The sequence below is a fragment of the Tamandua tetradactyla genome, chromosome 18 (assembly GCF_023851605.1).
Source record: "Tamandua tetradactyla isolate mTamTet1 chromosome 18, mTamTet1.pri, whole genome shotgun sequence".
Classification (NCBI taxonomy): Eukaryota; Metazoa; Chordata; class Mammalia; order Pilosa; family Myrmecophagidae; genus Tamandua; species Tamandua tetradactyla.
In genome coordinates, this window is record NC_135344.1 from 48,304,513 (window position 1) to 48,329,111 (window position 24,599).

At 39.0% G+C, this 24,599-nt stretch overlaps 1 protein-coding gene, 1 long non-coding RNA gene and 1 pseudogene across 2 annotated transcripts in view; 1 reads left to right on the forward strand and 2 right to left on the reverse strand.

Annotated features, from left to right (window-relative positions):
* Window positions 1-14,396, reverse strand: part of MAPRE2 (microtubule associated protein RP/EB family member 2) — a 149,953-nt gene extending 135,557 nt beyond the window's left edge. The window contains exon 1 of the mRNA XM_077135640.1: window positions 14,267-14,396. The gene's annotated coding sequence lies outside the window, so the exon portion shown is untranslated. The remainder of the gene's footprint in view (window positions 1-14,266) is intronic.
* On the forward strand, window positions 13,029-16,110 carry LOC143662172 (uncharacterized). The gene is made up of 3 exons (XR_013165194.1): window positions 13,029-13,471; window positions 14,332-14,734; window positions 15,989-16,110. It is a non-coding gene; the product is annotated as an uncharacterized LOC143662172 (long non-coding RNA).
* Window positions 16,111-17,097: 987 nt separating this feature from the next.
* LOC143662644 (26S proteasome non-ATPase regulatory subunit 12 pseudogene) lies at window positions 17,098-18,416 on the reverse strand (annotated as a pseudogene).
* Between the last annotated feature and the right edge of the window lie 6,183 nt (window positions 18,417-24,599).

Here is a 24,599-nt window from a genome sequence, read left to right on the forward strand (position 1 = left end):
GTTTCTCAAACTATTAAGTACAAAAGACCACTCGGGGATCTTATTAAAATTCAGCTTCTGATGGAGGAGATGTGGGGTTGAGCCTGGCAGGCTGCAGTTATAAGATGCTCCTGGGTGAAGATGATGCTGTTGGTCAGTGGACCACACTCTGAGTAATAAAGACTTAGAGAAAATAACAACTGATGGAAGTCAAAGGACAAGCTTGAGTTAACAAAAGCGACCCAGGCAGACACAACTCCCAGGGATGTGGACCTTCCTGGCAATGTGGGACAGAAATCCTAGAATGAGCTGGGACTCGGCATCAAGGGATTGAGAAAATTTTCTTGACCAAAAGTGGGAAGAGCAAACTGAGACAAAATAAAGTGTCAGCGGCTGAGAGATTCCAAACAGAGTCAAGAGGTTATCCTGGAGGTTATTCTTATGCATTAAATAGATATCACCTGTTCAGTTAACGTGTCATGGAGAGGCTGGAGGGAACTGCCTGAAAATGTGGAGTTGTGCTCCAGTAGCCACGTTTCTTGAAGATAACAGTATGATGATATGGCTGTCGCAGTGTGACTGTGTGGTTGTGAGAGCCTTGTGTCTGATGCTCCTTATGTCTACCCTATCGACAGACAAGTAAAACATATGGATTAAAAATAAATAAATAATAGGGGGAACAAATGTTAAAATAAATTTAGTAGATTGAAATGCTGGTGATCGGTGAAGGGGAGGAGTAAGGGGTATGGTATGTATGAATTTTTTTTCTGTTTTCTTTTTATTGCTTTTTCTGAATTGATGCAGATGTTCTAAGAAATGATCATGATGATGACTATGCAACTATGTGATGACAGTGTGAGTTATTGATATATAACAAGAACGGAATGATCATATGATAAGAATGTTTGTGTTTGTGTGTGGTTATGTACCATAAATAAAAAAATTTAAAAATAGGAAAAAAAAAGCAACTCAAGCAGAAGAAACAGAAAAGGGACAGGCAAAGATAGCGAAGCTGGAAACATATATTGGATATTGGGAACATTAAAAATGTGGAGCAGAATGTGATCCATTCCAACCTTCGGCCATTGTGTTCACACTGTGTATTTGAATTATCGAGATACTCTGTGTCCTGTAGTGGAAATACAAGGGCTTAGATCCACATAGACTTGACTTCAGATACTATTTCTATCACTTACTAATACATGGTCCTCTCAGTTTCCTTAACTACTTTGCTTTTTGTAGTTAAGGATTGTAAAAATAGGGATAAAGTCAAGCCAACTCACCTGGGACAGAACAGTCTCTTCAATAAATGGTGCCTAGAGAACTGGATATCCATAAGTAAAAGAATGAAAGAAGACCCGTATCTCACACCTTATACAAAAATTAACTCAAAATGGATCAAAGATCTAAACATTAGGTCTAAGACCATAAAACAGTTAGAGGAAAATGTAGGGAGATATCTTACGAATCTTACAACTGGAGGTGGTTTTATGGACCTTAAACCTAAAGCAAGAGCACTGAAGAAAGAAATAAATAAATGGGAGCTCCTCAAAATTAAACACTTTTGTGCATCAAAGAACTTCATCAAGAAAGTAGAAAGACAGCCTAAACAATGGGAGACAATATTTGGAAACGACATATCAGATAAAGGTCTAGTATCCAGAATTTATAAAGAGATTGTTCAACTCAACAACAAAAAGACAGCCAACCCAATTACAAAATGGGAAAAAGACTTGAACAGACACCTACCAGAAGAAGAAATACGGATGGCCAAGAGGCACATGAAGAGATGCTCAATGTCCCTGGCCATTAGAGAAATGCAAATCAAAACCACAATGAGATATCATCTCACACCCACCAGAATGGCCATTATCAACAAAAGAGAAAATGACAAGTGCTGGAGAGGATGCGGAGAAAGAGGCACACTTATCCACTGTTGGTGGGAATGTCAAAGGGTGCAACCACTGTGGAAAGCAGTTTGGCGGTTCCTCAAAAAGCTGAATATAGAATTGCCATACGACCCAGCAATACCATTGCTAGGTATCTACTCAAAGGACTTAAGGGCAAAGACACAAACGGACATTTGCACACCAATGTTTATAGCAGCGTTATTTACAATTGCAAAGAGATGGAAACAGCCAAAATGTCCATCAACAGAAGAATGGCTAAACAAACTGTGGTATATACATACGATGGAATATTATGCAGCTTTAAGACAAGATAAACTTATGAACCATGTAATAACATGGATGGACCTAGAGAATATTATGCTGAGTGAATCCAGCCAAAAACTAAAGGACAAATACTGTATGGTCCCACTGATGTGAACGGACATTCGAGAACAAACTTGAAATATGTCATTGGTAACAGAGTTCAGCAGGAGTTAGAAACAGGGTAAGACAATGGGTAATTGAAGCTGAAGGGATACAGACTGTGCAACAGGACTAGATACAAAAACTCAAAAATGGACAGCACAATAATACCTAATTGTAAAGTAATCATGTTAAAACACTGAATGAAGCTGCATCTGAGCTATAGGGTTTTTTTTGTTTTTGTTTGCTTGTTTGTTTGTTTGTTGTTGTTGTTTTTTACTATTATTACTACTTTTATTTCTTTTCTTTATATTAACATTTTATATCTTTTTCTGTTGTGTTGCTAGTTTTTCTAAACCGATGCAAATGTACTAAGAAATGATGATCATGCATCTATGTGATGATGTTAAGAATTACTGATTGCATATGTAGAATGGTATGATTTCTAAATGTTGGGTTAATTTCTTTTTTTCCGTTAATTAAAAAAAAAAAAAAGAGAAGGGGTAATTGGAGCTGAAGGGATACAGACTGTACAACGGGACTGGATATAAAAACTCAGAAATGGACAGCACAATACTACCCAATTGTAATGCAATTATGTTAAAACACTGAATGAAGCTGCATGTGAGGTATAGGTTTTTTTTTTTTTTTTTTCTTTCTATTAATGTTTTAATTCTTATTCTGTTGTCTTTTTATTTCTTTTTCTAAATCGATGCAAATGTACTAAGAAATGATGAATATGCAACTATGTGATGTTATTAAGAATTACTGATTGTACATGTAGAATGGAATGATTTCTAATTGTTTTGTTAATTCTTTTTTTAATTAATAAAAAAAATAGGGATAATGCTTCTTATCTTGCAAATGTCTTGCAATAAAGAAATGATCTATCAGTCTATGGAATCTCCAATATCATTTACATAGTGAATGCTCAATAAATGGTGGCTGTTACTACTAAAAAAAAAAAAATGTGGAGCAGAGAATTTATGTAAGCTATTGATGAATGTGGAGGCAGACAATGAGAGCTTTAGACCAAAAACGAAAATAGGTTTTGCTTTAGCTGTATGAGAGTGGCACAATTAGGAGTGCTTCTCCTCTCTCTATCTTTTACCGACTCTCACTAATGAATTTATATTGTATTTCTTAAATTGATAGGCTAAATGAGTTTCTCCTGGATGTGCTAGTGGGAGAAATCTGGTGGTGTCTTAACAAAATAACCACTGAAGCTTCTTCCAACTTGGATTTTATGACTGGATAAAATCCAAAGCTACTTAATAACTAATCACAACAATTATGTAATATTTGGTTATGATGGGTACATAAAAATATGTGGCTTTGAAAAAATGATTGATAGGATATTTCATAAAAGGAGTAATTAAAAGTATCAAAGCATGTTTTTATAATCCAAATATGAACTCTTCCTGGGAAAATGTACAGACGGGATTGAACAGATTTCTGGCAGAAAGAAATTAAAACCTGTGTCTTTCAACTTCACACAGCAATGAATGGCACCCCAATAAGGAATTCATTCATTCATTGCTTGGACTCTGGAGCACATCACTGTTCCCCAGCCACAAAGAGAACTTTCAGTTTCCGAGAAGCAGAAAGGTTGACTTTTACATACGGCCCTGAACTACAAGTTTATAACATACGTGCTCTATTGTTCCATTCCCAGGGGGTAGACAGAACTGCTAAAAGCAACATCACTTTTCTTTCAAATTAGTCCCATTGAGAAACAGAAATCATATACTATTTAGTCAACTTCCAGCCCTGTCAGAAACAATCACTACGCAAATAGTACATTATACAGCCATCGTGAGACCCATACATATACATTAAGCTAATTTGGTCCTTACAAGAACCTGGTGAGAAAATGGCAGATTCCCTCATCTCTGTTTTACAGATGAGAAAACTCACGGAAGGATGTTAGGTAACTTCTCCAAAGTCACCCAGCTAGTTAACAGTAGAATCGGTTTAAAACTCAGGCCTGATGTTCTTGCTGTAAATCTAGACTTCCTTCTATCACACAATACTAGAACTTCCAAAGAAGGGAGGTTTTTTGTTTGTTTGTTTTTAGACAGGAGTTTTTTACTTAAAAGAATTAAACCTATGGATCTCTTTGATTAACTTTGAAAAGTCTGACTTTCACAAGATTAATTTGCCATAGGTTCATACTGGATAGTCTTTGTTCACTTTAGAAGAACCTGGGGACACAGGTACATGAATGGTCGGTATTGGCAGATAAATATTCTCATGTAAGTTACAATACATGAAATAAACAAAGACAAAATAGATTTGCTGGTGATCTGAGGGCCAGGAAATTTGCTCCACTGAATTTATAGGTTATTAATTAAGGATGCCCAGAAAATTAAAACAGGCCTTCAAGTTAGTGTATATTAGAGGCTTTTTCAAAAATCACATTTATCTGAACTTCATCATAAAACAATATTAGAAACGGTCATGTGGGATTTTCCTATGAATACAACAGAAATATATAGTTGCCCAGCTTAAAGATATTTCATTAAAGGAAACTATTCCTCCTTAGGTGTTAAAAGAGGTTAAGGATTATTTCAGCATGATATTAAAAAACTTTTTGGGTGGCAAAAGTGAGTCCTCCGTCCAGGACTTCTCAACCTTTAATGTGCATATGAATCACCTGTGGATCTTGTTAAAGCAAAGATTCTGATTGAGAAGGTCTGGGGTGGAGCCCCCACGTCTATGTTAAGACATGCCCAGGTGATGGTGATGGTGATGATGTAGGGCCTTAGTTCAGCAAGGATCACCTGGGATCAGACCTGGCTTAGCAATGCATTGTTGACATGGTTGATGGGTTTCTCATGTTACCTTGCCTGAATAAACAATTTACCTTTGAAGCATCTATCCTACTGAAAGGTCTGTGAAAGAACAGGAGAGTACCTTGAAATATCCTATAAAATAAAAAATTGCTAACTTTCCTACCTTAATTAAGCAACTTGTATAGAAGACTTCAGTTCATGGCTTGATTATTTCTTCAGCAGGTGAAGGCAGCTTAGACATTCTACTATTTCAGAAATAGAGCCTCAACTCAGATATTTTACAGACCAGGAAACCCAGCCATTTTGAGATTTATTATGCGATAAAAGTAGAGTTGCCATATTTAGCAAAAGCCAAAAGAGATAAAAACAGAACAAAACCGAAAACCCTCAAACAACAATAAAAAACAGGATGCCTGGTCAAATTTTATTTTTAAATAGAAGATTAATTTTCTAACATAAGTATGGGTCTGCATATATGTAATATATGGGATATACTAATACCTCAAAAAAACCCCAAAACCCTAATCATCGTTTACCTGAAATTCAAATTTAACTGGGCATATTATATCTTATCTAGCAACCCTAGATAGATGCACATCCCATAAATCTATATTGAACTCCTAAGAGAGAGGATGGGATGAAGAATTAACAGACCCACTGACAGTACTGTTTAAAACATTCCAACCTCACAGGGGACCACTTTCTGGTTTTGCCAATACCATGCCGAGCTCTTGGTTATTACTGCTGTTGATCTATGGAAACTCCTTGCAGGAGTTCTGTGCCCAGAAGACCGCACTTTTTAAAACAATCATGACAGAGGGCAAGCTGGAGGTGAAACTACCAGGAGCCTTATGTCAATAGCTTTTTGCCAGGGGAGGACCACGGGAGGCAAAGCAGGGAGGTTTTTTTCTAGCTTTCTCTTTTCCACTTCATGGGGGGCTGGGAAAGCTCAGTGGGGAAATAGAGATGATGGTTTCTTGGTTAGAATTATGAAAAATTCCTCTTCTTGATATATCAAATTTTGGCAAATTGATCTAATTAAGATGAGCTTTGAAAGAAAAAAGTGGAAAGTGACAGTAGACTCTCTCACTGCTTGCTTATCAGTTGTGGAAAGAGCCTTAACTGTTTCTAAAAGGGTAATCTAGTCCTCTAATTTCCCTTTTATGTGTGACATCTAATAGTTTCAGATATTTTGGCAAAATTAAACAGGATCACCTTTATTTTCCAGCTGCCTTTTCTTGCATACTATCCGTTCTACATATTGTTTATAATTAATTTTATAACTATAAAATTATAAAATAACAAATACATATTGTTCATAATTAATTTTAAGTTAGGACTAGGGTATGCATGTTAGGCTTTCGAATATTTTGTCCCCATTTAAGTAATGGGCAATTGTGAATTCCCTACTTCAGTAAAAATATAGTAAATCCAATTATTTCCAAATTTTAGGAAATTTCCTAATTTGAAAAGTACTTCTTTTGGAGAGAAGTACTAGTGATATGTATCATATATAAAATAAAAAATATATATATAGTATAAGATATATTAAACAAAATGTATTTGGTAAAAATGTAAAATCTAGATTATAAGGGAGGAAATTTCATTTCACTTGAAATGGCTCCTTTTCAATTCAGTGTAGGAGTTACACAAGCTCTCTTCTGAAGTCCTTCCCCCACCCCTTTTTCTCCAATTACTCCATCAGAAGGACTAGGGGGTAAGTTTCCTTGGGAGGTAGCTATCTACATGCCATTTCTACCAACAGTCAAAGTACAGGATTAAATATATTTACATATTTTTAGAAATAATTTAACTGATATCAGGTATCTCAAAATTTACATTATTTTTAGTGCATTGTTTCTGATTTAGTGAAGGAAGACTCTCTCTGGTGTTTCGTTCCCTCTATATTCATTCTGGAAAGGATGAAGAAGGCACCAGTTACATATAACCCTAAAACATGCTCTATTAAGTTAAACTCATTTGCAAACTTCCAGTCTATAGTATTAAAAGTCATCAAAAGGAGGAAGTTCTCTTAACTGAAGAAAGTTTTATGACAGCAACACTTTACAGTAAAAAAATTAAGGCAAGTTCCTACCAATGTGGTTACTGTTTTCTCAAATGTTCTTTCTTAGAATCTTAATAGTAATCTTTACAGCATTGGGCAGAGGCAAATAATCTGAATCTCTGGATCATAATATGATCTATTTTTGAATTTGGAAAGTTCAAACCAAATTACTCTTGCCATAATGCCAGTCTTTAGTGGTGTTAGCGACTCTATGTATATCTGCTTATTGTTTAATGCTCCTTAACATTATAAGTAGTGTGCTGGTTTAAAATGATGTATGTACCCTAGAAATGCCATGTTTTAATCCTAATCCGATTTTATAAAGGCAGTCATTTCTGCTAATCCCTAATCAGCACTGTATGTTTGAAACTGCAATTAGATCATCTCCCTGGAGATGTAATTTAATCAAGAGTGGTTGCTAAACTGGATTAGGTAGGGGCGTGTCTCCACCCATTTGGATGGGTCTTGATGAGTTTCTGAAGTCCCATAAAAGAGGAAACATTTTGGAGAACGAGAGTTTCAGAGACAGCAGAGCAGAATGACATAGCCACGAGAAGCAGAGTCCACCAACCAGCGACCTTTGGAGATGAAGAACAAAAATGCCTCCCGGGAAGCTTCATAAAACAGGAAGCCCTGAACTTCATCTGCCTTCTTGAACCAAGAATATCTCTCCCTGGATGCCTTAGATTGGACATTTCTATAGACTTGTTTTAATTGGGTCATTTTCTCGGCTTTAGAACTATAAACTAGCAACTTATTAAATTCCCCTTTTTAAAAGTCATTCCATTTCTGGTATATTGCATTCCGGCAGCTAGCAAACTAGAACAAGTAGCAAGGAATTTATCTTAAATATAGGCTTTAGAAAAGCAGTATTATTTCCAGAAGCAGCAAGTTTACATATCCTGTATTGTGAATTCAGTGACAGTCAATGAAAAATGTCTAAAACTGAATAACTCCCCAAATTATGTCCTCATATACTGAAATAAGTAAGTGTCCAAATGGCTTCACAGGTTGGAGAATAAGGAAGGTCCTACTGCTAGAAAGATAAAGCAAGAGTTTACCCTGGGATTGCTCACAAGGAGGTGTTTTTCCAGTTTTAGAGCTCTGAAAGCAAGCTGTGATCAGTATAAGCCAGAATTGCACTGTCTGGGTTAATTTCAGTTTAGAAGTTTTACAGTTGACCATATCACTAAAACTCACATATTATTTAGAAATGTACTGCTTCTGCAAAGTAAATACACCTTCAAAGAGAATATGAAACTATATCTTCTCTCTTAAGTGACTACATGACCTATCTTGGGAAACATTTTTTTTTTCACCTTCTGTAAAGGGAAAAACTGAAAAAGGAGTAAGGCTTTAAGTGAGCAACTTCTCATATAAAGCTTGAATATGTCTAGTTGGAATAAATAAGGGGTCTGTAAATATTTTCTGTAAATATTCAGCAAATATTTTAGGCTTTGTGGGCCGTAGGTCTCTGTTGCAACGATTCCATTCTGACATGGCAGCACAAGAACAGCTGTACACAACATATACACCAGCACGGCTGCATTCCGATACAACTTTATTTATGGGCCCTGGAATGTGAATTTCTTAAAATTTGAGTGTTTTAAAAATATTAGTTTTATGATTTTTTTTCAATCATTAAAAAATAAAAGTGAAAAACATTCTTAACTCTTGGGCTGTACAAAAACAGGCATAGTTTGCTGATTGCTGAAATAGACGGAGCCAAGGGTTTCAACTCAACACAAAATGTTGTCACTGCATGAAGTTTGTCAGCAGTTCTTTTTGAAGTGCGTAAATTATTAAATTAGTTGGAAGCAAATTCACCAATAGTTCTATTCTATAGAACTTTTTTTGTGACAAATAATTATGACTACTTCTCAAACGTTGCAAATTAGGAACACGCATTTTGTGGGATTAACAGATCTGAAATACTATAGCTAGACATTTTCCTATCCCAGATTAAAAAGAATAAATTCCATTTAAATATTTAAGATGGTTGCAGGTGAATACATAAGACAGGTTTGTTCTTTGGGGTCTCCAATAGTCGAATGTTGCAAAGAGAGCTTCTCATGGATGGAATGGGGTGCCTGGGAGACATTCAAGTACAAATCAGAAGACGACTTAGTAAAAATGTTGTGCGGGGCATTTAAGCTTTTGTTGGATGGTGGGATTAATCTTTAGAGTTAATGCAAGACTTATGCTTCTATGACTTGAGCAAAGATTTTTAAAATGTATTACTTTGGTTGCGCAGATAAAAAGCTAGAGATGGCTCAGAAGATTGTTTGGGGTTGGCCTAGTGCAAAAGTTGATAAGAGTGAATTTCAGGAGAGCACAATTTATGTGAATGTTTTTTCCCATTTTAAGGGGGGCAGGGAGGAAATAATTAGAACTGATCTTGTCTGGGCAAAGCCTCTAGGCAAGGCTACATTAAAAGCTGTTCAAGAAACAAGCAGTATAATATAATAGACACACACTGGAAAAAGTCAGTACCCTAATGTTCTAGCTTTGGCATTACCATTTTCGAAGATCACTTAATTTGGGGGACTTATTTTTGCTATTTGGCAGATGGGAATACTATCAATCCAATTAAGTAGAGCCCCTAATTTTTTAAGAATGCCAAAGGGCTGTACAGGGTTTAGGTAATAAAACTGGGTGGTTCTCATCTATTCTCAAAAATTTCAGAGCATTTAAAACTGGGATGATGCCCTTCTTTTCCCCCACACCCCTTTAGGCCTATTTATAATAATATAGAGCCTACATATGTATTATTCTCTAATGAACAGTTTTTGATTAACCTGGATTAGCCCCATTTTTCTGGGCTACATTTCAGCTTTTCAGTAAAATATACCTCTTCAAAAAGGGGGTGGAATTTCAGAAGTGCATCCTCATTCCTTTTTAAAGCTATACAGGAGTAACAGTGGATGTATTTCTACATCATTTTGACCTTTGGAAATTCTAAACATTTCTCTTTTATGGTATCTGTCAATGAATATATCCAAATTTTCACTTTTAAATATGCTGGTTATTTAAATGTACTCGTGTCATTTTAATGAGAGCAGTATATTAACCATATGACATTAAAAGCTGTTTAACTATTGCTGTTTCTCTGACTCTGAAACACCTCTCTTAGCATAACGGGATTCTTTAGGCATCACAGAGCACAGGTGGATATGTGTTGTTGTTTATTTTTTACCATAGTAATGGGTAGAGAGTGAACCTGTGTGAGGTGAGCCTTTGACTTGTGAAAGTGTGCTTCAGTATTCTAACAATTATTCAACTCAAAATGCTAAATTGCTTTTATGTAAAAATATAAGTGAGCAAATAATCTACCATTTTACAGCATTTAAGAATTGCAACAGAACTTTGGTTCCTACATATCCAGAATGTCTGCCTTGGAAAATAAAAATGACTGTACTAAAGATGCTGGGTTTGCAAATGTTCTCCCCACTTTCTGAAAAGCTTCAGTACAAACAAGCAGCAGCTACAACATGCAGGGACCTGTGCTCCCTGCTATAAGGACTACAGACACAAATGCCCCTGAAAGAAAATAATACCAGGAAGGTGCACTAGGTTCTAGAAGAGAGGATCAAAGTTCAATGGGAGAATAAAACTAGAAAATAGCTAACAATATTGAGTGCTTACTATGCCAGGCATCACTGTTTTTCCTTATTAGAAATTTAGAATGGTGAGAAAAGCATTTAGACAGTGGTAGAGAGTGACGGTGATATAAAGAAGATCGAAGAGAGGAGAGGTATAAAATCTGAAAGTAACAGTAATGCAAACAAGAAAAAGAAGTTTATAATATTATTTAATAAATTTGTGTGTATCTTTAAACTGGTTATCTTATTTAGGATCATCCTTTGGGGATAACATACTTTTTCTTTTGTTTTTTGGCAAGAAACTTTCAGTCCATAACAAACATAAAATTTCAAGTAAACTCTAAGATTACTTTCAGAAGTCTAAAACCTCCAGATGGGTTCCCAGGCCAGATAAGAACTGAAACACGGAGGGGCTAGCCTCTCCAAGAACATCAACTAGTTCTATATCCCTATTCTATACTGTCAACATCCCTTTCCAACATGAAAAAGTTAGAATATACTTGCCCCCAATACCCCTAAAGATTGGGAGAAGGCTCAAAGGAGAAGGAGGAGTCATAACTAAGAAGTTAGGATTTAACAAATGAGTATGACTGCTAAGTCATTATATTGATATTTCTTTTGGTCTCCTGTGTCTTGGAGCAGCTAGAAGGAAAAACCTGAAATCATGGAACTGTAACCCATACCAAACTCTGAAATCTGTTCTATAACTATTTGTTACAATACACATTGAAATCTATTGTTTTGTATATATGTTATACTTTACAATAAAAAATGTTTAAAAAAATTTCATGTAAAATGCTAGGGTAACCATTTCTATTTAAATAGATCCTTTAAATCTACCCCTGCATGTGTAATCAAATGGTATCTGACTTTTCTGTATTCAAAATTTATGTACCTGCAAATTCATCCTCTTGCCTTCTGAACTATTACTCATGTAACTGAAAATAATTCAAACCATTTTATATGACTTTTCCAACAGCTTTTAATAGGCCTTGAACCAAGGGACTAACAAGATGTCTAGTTGGCTTAGTGTTTCCCCTTCTAACAAGAGAAAGCATTATAGGAAGCTTGCGCTGGAAAAGGGAGCGGCTCCTACAAACAAAACAGATCCTAATCAGACATTAAAATGTGCTTTCAAAGGAGTGGAGTTTATGCATGCCAATAAGCTACTAGGCTGAAATGACTTCCTATTCACGGGGCTCCACCTTGGAGTGCAGTCTGCTGACTCACGAGACAGCTCCCAGTGTGTTTCTGCTGGGTTTCCCCACTGCTTGCTACCTGTGAATCATCAAGCGAATGAAAGTCTCTCCATGCCTCCCTTAATAACACTGTAGAAGCCAAGTACTGACAGTGAACTTCAATCTTTCCAACAAGAACCAGACCTTCATCAGGAACAGTGAAATGTGATGTGGCAGGTACCACCACCAGTCGGGCTGCCAAATGACAGTCACCTGCCCCACGGCCTTCCAGGCACTCCAGTTTCGGCGTCTCCTCCTTCACCTACCCAAGTAGTTAAACTGGCATCTTGTCTTGCAACACCTGCTGCTGCTACCCACTGACTTTGCAACAGTGATTCCCAAACCTTGCTGCAGAATGGAACCACCTGGAAATCTTAAAAACCCCAGTGCCTGGCTCTCACCCACCCCTGGCATACACCATGATTTCAATTGTAGGAGTGCCACAGCGTCATCTGAGTGTCTCAAGCTCTTCAGATGATTCTAATGTGCAACAAGCTTTGGGAACCACTGCTTTAGAGAAGCATCACTCTTTCCACAAGAGAAACCTACCAATCACGCTAATCTGAGGAAGGCTAGGTGGGCTCCCAAACCTCCTACTTTAGATTTCTATTGACACATAGCCTCTGCTTAACTTAATTAGTTTGTCTTAATTAGTTTGACAGAAAAGAACGCTAGCAAAGCAAAGGAACATTGCCAATGGGCACACACTGGCAAGACAAGAACATTCTTCCTTTGCATGCCCAAAACTGAGTCAAAATGCAGTGTCCAAGGGAAGCCTCTCGAATGCTGCTCTCCCTTCGGTTACTTTTTTTTTTCCCCCCTTCGGTTACCTTTTGATTTCTGCTCTGTTTCATTCCACTCCTGTTCGGCAAAATTTAAGCCTCAAGTCCTCTAAGATTAGAAGCAGGTGCTGCGTCCACCCTCAATCAAGCCGGGACTGCACGCTTCAGCTCCAGCGAGACCCAGCCACCGCCTCTCCGCACCGCCCCAGGGCAGATACTATGCTAATCACCAAAGTTCTTCCTTTTGATCGCAGGTCGGCGAGGGTGGGAACACTTAACCCTTGACCTTACGTGAATGCATTCTACCGTGTTTAGTGACCTCCTCCTGCCGAACGGGTCTGGACCACGTTCCTTTTTTTGTTTTGTTAAAGGAGAGGGCATGAACATATTATGGGAAAGACCCGCAGGAAAGGGACTGCAGTGTGGACTGGTGCCGAGACTGCTAACGTCAGGAAAATTAATTCCTCAATGCGCTACTGACCCGGCGAGAACTGGCAGAAGGGACTGGGAGGTTAAGACAAAGGCTCTTCCTGATCAAACGACCGCAGCGTCCCTTCGTTTCAGGTTATCGCTGTGCTGTCTGCTCCGGGGCGGCCATTGACTGGGGACCGGCAAAGCGACTGAAGGGGTGACCAACCCCACTAGCCCTTTCCGGGTCCGAGAGTCTGCTTTCGCGCGCTCCAGGCTCGCAGGGGAAGGTAGCTCTGTGTCCACCCCTCCTCCGGCCCTTTGTGGGGTTTCTGGCCCGGGCTCAGTCCTTCTCAGGGGAGTCTGAAGAATTTCTTATGCTAGCAAAGTGGGGAGCAGTAGAGTAGCCGTCGCCCTGCGCGCAGGGTGCTTCCCGCAGAAGGGCCACTTGGACCGAGGATAATAACCCGCTCCTTCCCCACCCGCGCGGTTCCAGGGTCCCGGGCGAGAGGACACGTCTCACAGGAGCGCGAGCCGGGACCCGCAGCAGACGGCGGGGTCTGGGGCTCGCGGGCGGCAGGCGGGTGCCAGCGCGCGGCACTTCCTGGTCTGCCCTGAGGAGCACAGCCCCTCCTGACAGCGCCCCGGATCTCAGTCCCAGCGCCTCAATTCTGGCGTCTCGAGGTCCGTGCGCGGCGGGCGCGCAGCGGCCAGACCCCCTTCCTCGCCCGGCGCACGAGCGCCAAGTCCCGGTGCCCTGCAGAGCCCTGGCCCTCACCCCCGGAGACGGCCCGCGGTGCTTCTGCCAGCGTGGCAGCCCCGACTCCCTTCCCTTTCCCGGGGTTCGCGCCGGCTAGGGCCTCGAAGGAGAGGGAGAACACGCGGGGAAGCGGTGGGGCGCCGACCCCTGCACAACTTCTTGTCGGGCTCGAGGACTCCCGGGGCCGCCGGCTGCGCTACCGGCAGGCTGCAGCACCCTGCAGCGGGAGGAGGCGGGGGCCAGCGCCGGGCCGGGAGGGGCTACTCCGGGGCAGGGGGTGTCGGGGTGCGCCAGGGCGGTACCGCTTTAAATGCACTTGACTCACCTGCTCCGGCGCTGTTGCCTCTTTCCTCTACTGACAGCTGGGGGCTTTGTTTTCTCCACCCACAGGGCTGGCAGCGCTCCGCCCCCACCGCCGCACGTGACTCGCCGTGCGCCCCAGCTGCTGCGGGGAAGGTCCACCAGGGAAGCCCGGCTAGCACCGCCCCTTCCCGAGGACGCAGGGCGCAGCGCGCAGGTTGGGATCATCAGCAGAGGAGAAGCCCCGGCAGGTCCGAGGGTGGTTTGGGTTCTGCGAAGGCAGGCTGAGTTGGTGACTGGGAAGAAAAGTGCCGGCGGGTGAAATGAACTGAGCATTTGGCCCCACCCGAGAGGGAGGAGCCCCGGCACCGCCTGCAGAAGGGGCTTGAAAAGGCGACGCCACACCTGAATTAAGTACCTGCAACTTGAGGCTGCTCACCAACAGTGGTTCATCTGCTTTTTACACCACGTGTTTGTACATCTATCTACCTGGGTAACGATTGCTAAGGGGTGAGGGGTGAGGGGTGGCGGTGGCGGAACAAACTACCTCTGTCATAAACTAGGCAGTTATAAGTCGAATAATTCGATTAACTATTTAAAAGAACGAGTTTTAATGAGTTTTCAAATCTGGTTGTTGTTGCTGTTGATATTTGGATTCTATTTGGAAAAGGGAATCCAGGCTGGAGACGCTAACTAGAAGATTTTTGATGTTCATTTGAAACAGCACCTATTTTTAGTGAAATGAATTGAAAAGATGTTCTGGCTTCAAGACCCAGTTTAGTATCTGCTGATTTTGGAAACGATCTCGCTCCCTGTTGATCACAGTGATTTCCAGTGTTCGAAACCGCAAGAACCTGTTGCCTGAATCCTTCTTTTAGCCCTTGGAGAGTGCGCAAAGGCTTCCGTCCACCCCCCACGACGCAAGAAGAGTCCCTCCCCTCCCCCCACCCCCAGCATCCATTAAAGTGAAGTCTACATAATGAGTGACTGTGCACAATGGTTTCCAAACTGTAGTAGGCAGACTGATCGCCTGGGATCTTGTTAAAACCACTTTTTTTTTTTTGGCATGGGCAGGAACCGGGAATTGAACCCGGTCTCACCATCGCACCGCCCCTTAAAACTACATTTGGATTGAGTGGAACTGGGGTTCAGCCTGAGGTTGTACATTTCTATCAAAGTCCCGAGTGATGTCAGTGCTGCTGGTTGAGGACCACATCTTGAGTGGCAAGGGCTGGAGCACCCACTATGGCATTGGCTAGCCTACTTTGAGTCTTGAAGGCACCACTTACTAGCAGCAGTGAGACCTTAAGCAAATATCTTAACCTTTAAGCTTCCCAAGCAGTAAAATAGTGATGAAATTAATCATAGGTTTGTTGCGAAGATTGAATGAGATAACCTGTATGAAGCACCTAGTGCAGTGCCTGGCACACAAGTGTAGAGCCAGTAAATGTTAGCTAATTAACTCCAGGTCATCCTTGCAGGAGCAAAGCTGGCACAAAGCCTCCTGTATCCCCAGGAGGAGCAAGGGAATGAGGCAGCCAGCTGAGAATAACTTTGCCTCTATTGTAAGTGCCTAGCACATGCCAGAAGCATAGGATAAGTTTGTTGAATAGATGAATGACTGTAATGCAGAGCAAGTCATTCATGTTTAAAAAGTTCTTCTGTTTCTTCTGCAAAACTTTAAATCTTGATAAATTAGTTAATTCTGGGACATTGAATTAAAAAATCATTTTGCTTTTTATTACAGATGATGACCAGCTGCCTGTCAGATGGATAATCTATTTTAATATTGGAGAGGGTAAATGGATTGTTAAGGAGGAATACATTTTTTATTCTCATTAAAAACCTTGAAATTTAAGTTTAAATGAATTTATTAATGAAGATATGGTATTCTTAGGTCTAAAAATGAATGGATATTGTCATCACAGTCTCATATCATCCTTCCTTGCCTTTCTTCCTTTCTCTGCCCATAAAATATGGGTGTTTCCTAAGACTCATTTCTCGGCTTTTTATTTTTTTTCATTCTGAGCTTTCCCTTGGAAATCTTATTCATGGATTACCTTCAGTTTACAAGTGGATGGAGGTTTCTCCCAAATCTATACTCACATTCTTAACCTGTTTCCAAGCCCTATTTCTGCATTTACAATGATTTGCTAGTTATTCCCACTGAATTTCCTTTTAGCCCAGAAGTTCCCATGTGTCCTAAATTAAACTCCTCCACCTGCCCATAAAACTGATATTTCTTTGATGACAAATCGAAATGGTTATTTCCATTGGGAAGCCCTCAGTGCTAATTCAGGGATCTGGCAAGAGTGTGGGGTTTGCAGTATGATTTATCCCAGCTACCTTGCTTCTCAGAGATATTTCTGTAAGATGTTGTCCTCAGCCGTGACAGTGGCCAACTCATGTTTAAGCATAATTTACTGATATGCAACAATCACTTTTGGGCTGCTGTGTAGGTAGGGACTGTCTCAGTTAGGTTAGACTAGGCTTTTTAAGTATATATACTGCTTTTATTACTATAATTATGGTTATTAATGGAATGAATCAAATAGCTAAAAATATTTCAAACAATAGAAAACATTTGGGTAAATTATGACATTTTTGAGTACTCATGATAAAAATGTTATTATATTTTTGCACCAATTTCAAACCTAAAGTTAAACAATGAATGAAACCTGGGATCCTAAAAGTTAAAAAGGACCTCGAACATATTCACTATCTTTTAAATTTTAGACAAAGGGGTTGAGAATAGAAGGGGGAAAAGGCCCCAAAGTATATACCGTGTTAATAGTCTTAAAAAAAATTACTTCCAATTTTAACCCTTTTCTAAAAGCATCAAAGACACTGAGACCCTTATTGTAGATTATTAATCATCTCCTCTTTGGCTATGAGATGTGTAGTTTTATTAACTAGAGACATCAATGGGTTTGGTTTCTGAGACCAGTCATTTAATAAATTATTCGAATCCTTGGGTCTCTGGAAGTTGATAATTCCTGCCAGCCTGTCTACTTCAGCAAAGATGGTCTTGTTAACTATTAGATTGGAGAGAAAAGCCTCTGATTCATCAACAGATAGGTCCAGAAGTTGTGCCATCCTCTTCATTATTAGCCTCATATAATACTTGGCCATTATTGTAATATCATGTTCAACAACTCTGTTCTTCAAGTATTTCCACCTTTTTTCCATCTTCCTCTGTATAACCAAAACATCAGTTGCAGGACTCTTAAGAAAACCTTCTCTTATTTCCATTCCATAATCCTCAACAAGTGCGGACCACTGTAGCAATTCCATTGTGGTAAAAAGACCCTTGTATTTAGAAATTTTTTCTAACTTCTTATCACTGCTTATTCACTGAGCCAAATTTGATTGTTTTATTGTCCAAAGGGGCCAAGATAACAGAGAGAGCACCTTTCAGAGCCTCTGGCTACTTTTCACTTTTTGCCTGTATACAGGAAGTATCATATATTGCTCAGTAGTGCTTACAAATAGACAAATAGGATGCCTCATGTTGATCCAGCAGAATCATTGTAGTATTTCAATGCTAATTTCTCTGTGTTTTCTTCCTGGAAAAATTTGGTACTGATTTTCTTGCTGATGATATATGTATGAATGTAATCTTTCACAGCTAGGTAGAGCCTCATTTGCCCCCAAATAAACTCCACTCACTCTTTCTTTTCCATTATAAGTTTCTGCCTATAACTCTTGTGAAACAGAGGCTGCCTCTTTCCCATCACTATTTTGTTCTTCTGTAGATGCTAATGTTTTAGTCAGTTGAGAACACTCAATTTCAACACAAATCTTTCCTTCTGTAACCGTTCTTAGAGTATCAATTAATCAAAGTAGGACTGGGAGATCTGTGATTTCTTCAATGTAAGTACAGCCCTGTTGAACCATCTTTACAACAGCTTGTTTTAACTAATTCCATCTTTTGGACAAAAGTATGATTTTTTCATTTATTAAATCCCATTCTTTAGCCTCATTGCACATCTTCACTACTGCAACTAAGATACAGGATGTAGACACCATACCAGTAACAGCACAGGTCTGTTTTTCCAAAGAGAGAAAGGTTTCATTGACTTCTTGAAGTCTTCCTTCCTTGGCAGCTTCTCGCATCCAGGCAGGTGCTGATCCATAGTGGTGCCGTGGTCCACCTTCATTTTGATGATGTGCCCATCGGCTCACTCCAAGCTGCTGTTCACCAGGGTTCCTGCCTGAGCATGCCTTTATTCTAGGTCTTGTGCTATAAAAACACCATCAAAATCTCAGTGGCTTAGTACAACAAAAGTTAATTTCTTGCTCATGCAAAACCTCCAGGGCAGCTATCTTGGTGACTCATCATTCTAGCCTGTTGCATTCCTGTGACATCTCCAGGAGCAACATGTCCAGGGAAGAGAGTATGGAGAACTGCACACCAAACCTTAAATGAAGGTGAAAACCCAGAATCTGACTTCTCACATTTCACTGGTCAAAGCAAGACACGAGGTCATTAACTAACGTTAAGAAGGTATGTAACTGAGAAGGAGTGAATAGTAGAAATCTTGGTAAGATGAGTTCTGCCTACCATGAGGACCCAGCATTGCATAGAGGAGTGAGAAATAAGATTACACTGAAACAGTCTCATTAAATATAGTGGAGGGTGGGCGTAGATTACCGGTTCTAGGAAGGTATACAGTTACATGTGGAGGCTTTGGAGAAGTGTTATTGTTATTAGACAACATTATGTTCAGAAACACAAAGAATTCTGCTTCTCGGGTCATATTATAAGTTAGCCGGGATCATTCTACTTCGGGCATTAAGTGTCCAAGTTCCTCTGTGATACAGGAACTGGAAAAGAACTGCTGTCTTGGTTATACCCTGGGGACATGCCAACCATTAAATAATATTACATCACCACAAGCAAATTTGCTAATCTTGATGACAGTCAGCTGTTACTCTCTACTTGGTGAATGAATGTGCATCTTGAAGAATGAGATATTTTGGCATCATCAAGTTGCCATATTTTCCCCATGATTGTCTGGATATGCCTTTACTAAAAAAAAAAAAAATATTTTTTTGGTCTTGTTCAGAGGAGTCTTTTGAAATGTAAGCTTGTAAGTAAAAAGTCAGTCCATAAGCAAAGGAAAACTCATATCAATGTGAGGAAAACAAAATTATTGTTTTCAATAAGTTTTGGGGCTTCTTTCTTCAAAAAGCAGAGATTATGTTAACTAAGCTTCTTGCGTTTCCCAACACTTCATGTGTTTAAAACAGATAGAGTATTGACAAATTCTGTAAACTCTAAAATGCTACAGACAAGTAGGATATTTTAATGTGTTTCTGGGATTTGAATAATGCTTTGGTCTCAATACATTTTATGTTGACTCTGCCTACACCCATCAGTGTCATCTCCTCCCCTTTTAAAACATTTACATCTTATGAAACTGTCCCCCAAATAATATTTTTACATAACTCAAGCATCTTCCTTAAGCTAACATTCTCAGAGCTGTGATCATATATTCCCACAAATATCTAACAAGAGGGATTAAAAAGGAGAGATAGAGTTCATCAATTAATAATTTAGCCTTTTGCTCAAATATTTCTCATTTTCTATAATTTATTTTTAGCCCTAAGTCCTTGTTAAATTTTAGTACTGCTTTAAGTACAAATCATGACCTCAAGAGATAAGCTGCAGTGACCACTTATAAAATACCATTAATACCAGGCAGGACTGAGATGGAAGGGTCCATTACTGGGATGTGATAACATTTATCAAGATGAATAGTAAAAGGTGGTGGCATGAAATGACAGCGTCACCGAGATGACTGTCTTGTGATAACTCGGACATCTTTTTACAGAGCCAATGTCTGAAATGAAAAATAATGCCTCTGTTTTGGTTCACTAAAGTTTCCAGAATGCAGTATACCAGAAATGGATTGGCTTTTACAAAGGGGATTTATTAGGTTACAAATTTATAGTTCTAAGATCATGAAAATGTCTGAATTAAGGCATCAAGAGGGAGATACCTTCTCTGAGGAAAGGCTGTTGGCGTTTGGGGTTCCTCCGTCACATGGAAAGGCGCATGGTGACATCTCCTTGTTCTTCTCTCCTGGACCGTGATTTCATAATGGCTCTCTCAGTTTTGTGGGTCTTTCTGGCTTCTCCTGAGGTGTTTTCTTTCTCTCACCTCTCTCTCAGTTTCATCTGCTTTTATCCTCTCATAAAGGACTCCAGGAAGGGGGCTCAAGACCCACCTGGAATGGGCTGAGTCACATATCCATGGAAACAATCTAACCAAAAGTTCCCACCCACAGGAGGTCTGTCCTCACCAGCATGGTTAAGAGAACATGGCCTTTTATGGGGTGCATAACAGCTTCAAACCAGCACAGCCACCTTTAAGGCATTGTGTGGGCTCTTCTAGTAAACATGTTTGTTAGCTAAAAAGTATTTATCAACATTTTATAAATTAAGGAGAGAGCTTAAATGACTTGCCCAAGTCCATATACTTAAATGATTCACTCAAGTCTGAAAGTGGTGCTATGTCAAATATCAAAACACTCAGAAGGTAACATAGTATGGGAGAATAAAATGCTTTTTATATAGTATATAGGTGCACACATACTTAATGTGCATTGACAGCAAAATATTTTCTTGATTCATACAAAGCCTTTGTGTGACAAAAGTGTTTATGGTTTTATACCTTATTTTAAAAAAAACTCATGATTTATACAAATAAATACATTGGATGCTTATTTTTATATGTTCTCCTTAGGATAGGTGAGATTGAAGGGAATCAACTCTTTCTGCATCTCAAATTTTTTTTTTTTTTGGTATGGGCAGGCTCTGGGAATCCAACCCAGGTCTCCGGCACCGCAGATGAGAATTCTGCCACTGAGCCAACATTTGCATCCCCAATTTTTATCATAGTACATTTTGAAGGCAGCCTTTTTAATTAGTTTGTTGATTAATATCATCTCTGAAAGGGTGAAGCTATCTTTAAACTTATGCCCTTTGTCTCTGAGGCCAAGAGATGAAATCTGTTAAAAGCACAAATAGCTTCTACAGATCAGTGGCATACCACGCATTTCACTCTGTGATCCCCTGGGAAACAGTGCAGTCAGTTATGTTAATTGAAAGCCATTATTGATTAATTAAACATTACCTTGATAATATTTTTTGCTTTCCATTTCTCCTATATCCTGTCCATGAATTGGTCAGCCAGTATGAAAATCGTATTGTCCCTTGCCTTTTCAGATTCTTCTTTCCATTGGCTCTGATTCTTCAATAGGAATTTTGCTTATTTTTGGCTCTTCTAATTTTAACATTGATTCTGTCTTTCTAAGTTGTAAATTATTCAACCAACAGTCCTGTAGTGCTCTGTACAGGACATTTGCTGCGTTAGGTTCTGTGTTGACTCAAATGATCTTTGGTCTCAAGGAGCTTATAGCATTAGGAAAAGACAGACAGACGTGGATATGTGGCTTGAGGGATATTAAGAGGAATGAACAAAGTGCCAAGAGAGCATGTCAGGAAAAACATCACAGAAGGGCTGTCATTTGTGTCAGGTCTTGAAGGATGAAGAGCGAACCAGGTGAAGATGGTTTGGGGTAAGGCTGAGTGTGTGGGCAAGATGACTTCATGGCGGGAATGTGAAGGACAACGATAGGGTTGAAGACCCCATACGGCAGAAGGGTGGGGTATGCAGAATGGACAGGGTGGTCCGGGCTGGGCTAGGAAAGGCCTGGTGTGATCAGCTGAGATGACTGGGAATAATATATTGGCCTGTGGTCTCCAACGTGGGGTGAGAACACTCTCGAGTGGTGGGAGACAAACCAAAGAGGTGTAGGAAGAAGAGTTAAAATATGGATTTCTCTTTATCTGAAAATGTAAGGAGTTATGCTTTACTGACTAATGGATTGATCTTGGTATTTCACTTGGTCTGTATGTCAGACGCCAGAAGAACTCATCTGGTGTAAGAAATCCCGAGGAAGTGGGGGGATTCACAACATCAAGGTGATGTCTGTAACCCCTTTACTCATTCTTAAGGCAAGCTATAATTTATTAGCATTTTTTACATGGTTGGTTATATGAGTTTATGTATATTATCTAGTTTAACTATTATGAGCCTCACAAAATGGGTAAGTGACTAAAAAGGCTGAAGGTAAGACGAATAGCATTACTGAATTTTAACGAAAGTCCTTGCAAAATTGGTGTACGGTTTTGAAAAGGGAGTATCAAAATTTCATCAGCTCACCTACTGATACACTTATTCCATTTTGATATCTGGTTCTTTGTGAGTGTATTCTGCAGCTCTGGTAGCCATCAAAACTATCAGAAAGCAATATGAAATTTCCAAAAACTGAAGCATATTTGACCACATCACTCTCACTAAACATTTAAAGTGATAGCAGAATATTTTATCTACCACTAAACAGTTTAGTGATAGCAAAATATTTTATCTACCATTAATAAAGAGAATACAAAATAGCATTTATTTCCTCTTTGTCTGTTTGAGATTTCTATTATCTTTTCTTAGGTGTATGATATATTAATGTAGTAATTGTATCTCTACATTGTTTACAAAGCATATGTGTGTGTAAGATAAGGGTCATTTAACTTATAGGAGGGTGTAGGCAGAGGAAAGCCAAAAAAGGTAGTAGAATAGATATTAGAACAGAGGAGAATATGATCAGGTTTGGTTTCAGGAAAGTGAGCTCAGCAACATTATGGGATGGAGGAGAGGCCAGAATCCAGAAAATTAGCCAGAAGGCTGGTGCTGTTGTCCAAGGGAAAGCTGATGAAGACCTGGCCTAAAACAATGATAATGGGTTTGGAGGTGAGAGATCATCAAAGTTGTGGTCTGCAATAGAAGTATGTGCGTGTGAGAGAGACAGATTCCCAGATTTGTAGTTTGCCAGTCTGTGTGTCTGGTGGAACTGTTAGTTGAAATGCAGAAATGGGATATTGAGCAAGATACATTCATTTTAGGAGGGTTAAGTCAGAAGAAGTCAGAAGTGCCCAGGGGATTCCTGGGAGATGTCTAATGGTTTAAATATAAACCTGAAGCTCAGGAGAGAGGTTCAGCAGATTTTTCAGTAGCTTTAATTTCTTCATTCACAGCCCTTTTTCTAATGATGAGCTTTAAAAATAACTTCTCATTTAAAGACAAATTAACATAATATCTTCACATTTATAATTATTTATAATGAAATAATAATGATTCAGAATGGACTATGCATTACATAATGGTAATACCTCTAAACATTTTAATTGGACTTTGAGGCTAGTTTTGCACTCTCCTTGACCTTTTAAAAAATATATTGTCTTTTACTGGCTTTCTATGTTTACTATTTTGTTATTTTCTAAGTGGTATCCAGATTGCAGTTTATTGTAAGATAAAATGATGTTGTCTCTTTGTACCACATCTATCTTTTCACACATAAAACCTTGTTCAAGCCAGCCATTTACTTTCTCTTATTATGCTATAGATATTGTGAATGTTTTCTGATTCTGCTGTACCATATCCTTTCTTCAGGAATCAGAAGCATTTGTAAAATTGTGGTGTGGTGTCCACTTTAACCCTCCATCCTCTCCACATTGTTTATTGAGCAGCCTGTCAAAGCATGTTATTTACTATATGGATGCCTTTCATACTATGCCATTTCCCCCAAATCCTACCATGTCCCTATAAAGCATCTGCAGATAATTTGCCAGTTTAATTTTCATTTTTGGTACAATTCTATTTCTAATCATTTATCTCAAAACATGGTTTTCTAATTAAGTTATGTCAAATAGCTACTTCTTAAAAATTTGAAATTTCTTTTATGTGTTTTTTGTGGCATTTTACTATTTAACATTTCAAGCATTTATGCTTTGTCTTCCTTATTAAATTGGAATTTATTTTAGTGCAGGAACATAACTCTCTCCACTAGAATGCATGCCTCATGAGGTCAGGCTTTTTGTCCATTTTGTTCACTGCTCCGTTTTCAGTGCTTAGAATTATGTCTGGAACATGATAGGTGGCAAATATTTTGGGGTAGTTGAATGAATGAAATAAGATAGAAACAGGATTGAATCATAAATATGTCTTATTTGAATTGTTTCCTAATTTTTAAAAATTCAACATCTTATTATATTATCTCCTTGTAATTTTACATTTATTTAAAAATACTCAGTTTATGTAAAATATTAACTTTCATCCATGCAACAAGTTTGGTCTTTTCGCATCTACAAGGAAAAGCCCTTTCAATCTACTTTTATCTAAAGATATATTAAAGACCACAAATATATCTTATGTGAGTCTGCAATGGATAGAAAGGTCAGACTTGGTCTCTTAAAAATTAAAACAACATTCATAAGCAGGTGTTTTCTCTAGAATA